The sequence below is a fragment of the Eriocheir sinensis genome, unplaced genomic scaffold (genome assembly GCF_024679095.1).
Source record: "Eriocheir sinensis breed Jianghai 21 unplaced genomic scaffold, ASM2467909v1 Scaffold499, whole genome shotgun sequence".
NCBI classification, from domain to species: domain Eukaryota; kingdom Metazoa; phylum Arthropoda; class Malacostraca; order Decapoda; family Varunidae; genus Eriocheir; species Eriocheir sinensis.
The window spans coordinates 124,577-130,268 of record NW_026111830.1 but is presented as its reverse complement, the minus strand read 5'-3'; the positions used below and the strand labels follow the sequence as shown (position 1 = coordinate 130,268).

Here is a 5,692-nt window from a genome sequence, read left to right as displayed (position 1 = left end):
AATTGGCTTTAGGCCAGAAAGGGGATGCAGCGCTGACATTTGACTTCACAGGTTTGTACTGGAAAATATAGCCACAAAGTATAACACAGTGATCACAGTTGGGAAATGGGGGAAATACATTAGAGGAGACTACTCGATCAGTTTCAGTAGTGAGAAATAGATCTAAAGTACTGCCTGCCCTGATGTTTGTTGGCTCATCAATCCACTGAGTGAGGCCTAATGAGGTGAAACAGTCTAAAAAAGTTTATCAGTATTAGCTGTTACATTATTTACACCGCCTAGTAACCAAGAGATAGAAGGAAGGTTAAAATCACCAATCACTATTACTTCCTGTTAGTACAAAATCTGTTAGAAAATCTATGAGTTTATTATTGTCTTGAAGAGAGTAAGAGGGAGGTCTATAAACAACTACAATAAATATTTTGTAATCTGGAAGAAAGACTGAGCAGACGTTAGGTATTTTGATGTTCATGTTGAGACATCTGTAAGAATTATGTACATAAATGACAACTCCATGTTTATGAACTGAACCAGAAACGTCATTTCTGAATACGTTATAATTAGTAATTGAAACTGCAGCATCTGGAATAGTACTAATTAACCAAGTCTCAGTAACCCCTAATACATGTGCATTATTTGAAAATAAGAAGTGCTTAACAAATGCAACCTTATTGATAAGACTATTTACATTACACAAACTAACATTTAGTTGGGTAGTAGGGGGGCAGTTGAGCCAAGAGAATCAGAACTGGCAGGCTGGGCTACAGGCTGAGCTGAGGCACCAGCTAGCCTGTTCCTTTGTCGCCTCTCATACAGTTCTTTTCTTTGTTTGAATGTTAAATCCCTATTAACATAAATGCCATTGAACTCGTGGTTGTTTCTAAGATTTTTTGCTTCCATCACTAGCTTCCTACGCGAGTCATCATCGGCAATTTTAACGCTGTAAAGACCCTTGATTCTATCAATACAAAATAAATCAGACATAGATGGGTGGTATTCAGAAGATAGCGAGTGATGTTTGCAATGCTAGTCCTTGCATCTTCATTAGACTCGACCTTTACACCCCTGAATATGACTGATTCTTTCCTTTTCTTCTCTCGTCCATCTCTATATTTCCTCCCGAATAGACATTCTCAAATCATCCCCAGAGGCAACCTGAGTCGGAGGCAGAAGATGAATGCGAGGCAAGAGAGTCCTCAAGAGTGAAAACCATCGTGCACAACAGCTTCACCCACACTGGAGCACGCCTATTCAATGCAGTGCCTCCCAGCATAAGGAACCTGACTGCAGTAGCACCCGACACCTTCAAGTACCACCTGGACAAGTGGCTGTCAACAGTACCTGACCAGCCACCAGCGCCAGGTTATCCAAGTGGCAACGGAAATCGTCTTGGTAAAGATTCGTTTTAGGTCCGTGCCAGTATCTCATAATCTACTTTATGAAACATCACTATCTCTTCATATATCTTTTCTACAAACCTTCAGCAAGAGGAGAGGAGCCAGTGGGAAGCAGCGGAGGTCCACCTCAGCTATGTCCGTAGTCGACGAGATTCAACAAAGTAAATAACCTTGGCATCACCATAGTCTGCTTCACTAAGCCTCTCCCTCCCCCAGCCTCTTAGCACTGACAACAACACAGCCATAGAACAACACATTACAGGGCAACACAAGAATCTTTGTCTCCATTTTATGCGGTAAATATGGAGGAACACACCTTGCAATGAACGCTGCTCACCAACACACACACACACACACACGTCAACACGCCCCGCCAGCATTTTTACACTCTGTATACTGACTCAACACCATACCCTCCGGCGACCAATGAGACGCCTCAGAGACGAGTGCGTCATTCCCTCCGCCGACCAATCAGACGCTTCACAGACGAATGCATTACTATGACGTCACATCGTCACATAAATCCTGTAATCATTTTTTTTTATTCATTTCAATCGTACAATGTGTATGTCTGTTAGCTAATGAAACGTAATGTTTTTATTCTGAGTTTTTATTTGAGTATGGAAAATACTATACGTTAAGTTACCGTGATAAATAAAGAAAGAAAATAAGATTGTAAAAGAAAATGGAGCATTTAAATGACATACTTAGGTAAACATCGCAATCAGCTGAGAAGTAAGTAAACAAACTCCGTTTCACTTCTTTGAGGTGTTATACAATGCAACCTTCAGTATGATGGAATAGTTGCACATTATATTGATATCATAAACGGTTTGATTTAGTTATTAAGTAATGTGTGAGGGTAATATTTTGCAAAGGAACCAAGAATGACCTACTCAGGTTCAAACACTCAAAACAATGCCTTACTCAATGACCCTCAGCCAAGCAATCCCTCTTCCTGTGCTCTAAATTTACTACTACTAACCATATTCTGATCTTTGTGGAACATATACCACTTTAACCAGACCTTAACCAGCAATAATTATTGGCTGTTATCGCTGTTTCAGTTAAAAAGACACTTTTTTGTGGTTTGCACCCAAAACCACAGTTCCTCACACTTGTAGTTCCTCACACCAGTGTGTGTAAGGATGTGTGTAGTGAGGGTACCCTTCTACATGAATCTTTCTCCACATTCCTCACACTTGTAGCTCCTCACACCAGTGTGTGTGAGGAGGGGTGTAGTGAGGGTACCCTTCTCCATGAATCTTTCTCCACATTCCTCACACTTGTAGTTCCTCACACCAGTGTGTGTAAGGATGTGTGTGGTGAGGGTACCCTTCTCCATGAATCTTTCTCCACATTCCTCACACTTGTAGTTCCTCACACCAGTGTGTGTAAGGATGTGTGTGGTGAGGTCACTCTTTCTAATGAATGTTTTTCCACATTCCTCACACTTGTAGTTCCTCACACCAGTGTGTGTAAGGATGTGTGTAGTGAGGTGACCCTTCGTCATGAATGTTCTCCCACATTCCTCACACTTGTAGTTCCTCACACCAGTGTGTGTGAGGATGTGTGTGGTGAGGTCACTCTTTTTAATGAATGTTTTCCCACATTCCTCACACTTGTAGTTCCTCACACCAGTGTGTGTGAGGATGTGTGTGGTGAGGTCACTCTTTTTAATGAATGTTTTCCCACATTCCTCACACTTGTAGTTCCTCACACCAGTGTGTGTAAGAATGTGTCTGGTGAGGTCACTCTTTTTAATGAATGTTTTCCCACATTCCTCACACTTGTAGTTCCTCACACCAGTGTGTGTAAGGATGTGTGTAGTGAGGGTACCCTTCTCCATGAATGTTTTTCCACATTCCTCACACTTGTAGTTCCTCACACCAGTGTGTGTGAGGATGTGTCTGGTGAGGGTACCCTTCTCCATGAATGTTTTCCCACATTCCTCACACTTATAGTTCCTCACACCAGTGTGTGTAAGAATGTGTCTGGTGAGGGTACCCTTCTCCATGAATGTTTTCCCACATTCCTCACACTTGTAGTTCCTCACACCAGTACGCCAGAATAGAGGAGCTAGAATGGCACTGAATTTTGAAAAAAAACCTACAGCCTAATCCTGGGGGGCAAACCTAACCTAACCTACTAACTCTCTTGGGCTAAGGTAACCCATGCTAATCCTGCTGGGCTATCCTAACCAACCTAACCTAACCTGTGTGTGTGTGTGTGTGTGTGTGTGTGTGTGTGTGTGTGTGTGTGTGTGTGTGTGTGTGTGTGTGTGTGTGTGTGTATATATATATATATATATATATATATATATATATATATATATATATATATATATATATATATATATATATATATATATATATATATATATATATATATATATATATATATATTCTTTTTGGTTTGAGTTTTTATTCACAGGAGAATAATGCTGCATATGTATGTTCTATTCCACAGATCACCAGTGTCAGCAAGCACATTAATTATGTAAAGAAAATGGCCTTCCAACTTGATTTCACAACAGAAGGCTTCAGTAATATAATTTTGAAAAATGAAAAAGATGAAATACAAGTGAAAACTAATGCATTTAATGATGAGGACGCATGGAGGTGGAAAGAAATTTTTACTATGAAGAATAGTGTTTGCTTCAATGTATCAAGATATTTCACAGGTGTAAGATACACATTTCACCAGAAATTCATCTGCATGCATGGCGACAGACGCCATAAAGGAGCTATAAAAACAAACACAGGGTTAGTATTGCTGTATCAAAGAGCTATAGGACTATTGTATTTACTTTTATACTGTGACCGAACTTTACCTGTGACGGCACTATACTCAGACACATTTAAATTGCTACAATTGACTGCGCATGCATTAGCATAGAGGCATTAATTAGAAATTATCACAAGTGCTTTGCCTTCTACATATAAATTTATCCAGGAAGGAAGATTATATTATAAGACTTAATATATAATTATGTAATTATATTGCCAGATGCAGTGTAACAATGGACATGAAAATCAAGCTCATCACAAGAGACACCTACAAGAGAGATAAGGATGTCAGGACCCATCCATGTATGATCATCATAAAGGGTGTCCACAATCATCCTACAGACTCTGCATCTGCTCTGCAACAACTGAGAGTTTTACCAGACACCAAGAATGCTTACTTCAAGTACTTCAATATTGGTAAGTGTACATGAGAATAGTTGTGGCTACATTTATTGGGTGTAACATCAAGGGAACTCACTACCTCATAAATACCATCATTCCTATTGCAATCACGATAAGTATATATATATATATATATATATATATATATATATATATATATATATATATATATATATATATATATATATATATATATATATATATATATATATATATATATATATATATATATATATATAATTAGGGTACTAATTTAGTATGTTTGAATGTTTTTCAATCAATGCATCGTAATACAGGAAGAGGAAATACCTGGCACACAGACAAGTGGGATATTCCTGTACTCGATAAAATTTCTACCCCATCTACTTTAATCTAGTTTATCATTACAAATGCATATTTCTTTTTCAGGCATGTCTGTAGCGCAGGCTGCAAGATGTTACCAAGATCAAATAAATGTCAGTGCAAGTCTCGCTACTAAGGCCAATTCTGCCATAAATCCTCCCATAGAGTCATCTATCACATACGGAACCTGTGGCTCAAAGCAAACCATGGCACTTTAGGAGGAGGAGATATGTTTGCTTCCATTGAGAACTACGCTGCTACTTCAAAAGCTTCCAAGATTGAATATAAAACTGACGGGGAGAATTTGCAGTTGTGTTAGTCACTGAATTTATGGGCAGAATTCATGAAAATGCAGAGAAGCTGGTGAAGTTGTGTTCGTCGACACTACAAGTCACTTAGATCAACTGAACACAGCAGTAACTCCTTTTCTGTGTGCTGGGCCAGCTGGAGCTCTTCCTTGAGTCATCTTCACATCTTCTCAGGATGAAGAAAGCTATACTGCAGGTATATATATATATATATATATATATATATATATATATATATATATATATATATATATATATATATATATATATATATATATTGCAATAAACATTTTCCCCTGTGGTTTCACATCCTATTGTTGGAATACGTAGGTATGGTAATATACCTTTCATTATATTTTTCAGGTTTTCAGTTACTGAGGAAGGTGCTCGGTGAGACTGCCTTTTTCCAACAAGGGCATCCAGCTTGTTTCATAACAGACAACAGTGACGCTGA

General features: G+C 38.5%; 1 long non-coding RNA gene across 1 annotated transcript; it reads left to right on the top strand.

The window, feature by feature from the left end:
- The first annotated feature begins 3,871 nt into the window (after nucleotides 1-3,871).
- On the top strand, nucleotides 3,872-5,087 carry LOC126992643 (uncharacterized). Its single transcript, XR_007746870.1, has 3 exons — nucleotides 3,872-4,162; nucleotides 4,407-4,603; nucleotides 4,997-5,087. It is a non-coding gene; the product is annotated as an uncharacterized LOC126992643 (long non-coding RNA).
- Nucleotides 5,088-5,692: the final 605 nt, after the last annotated feature.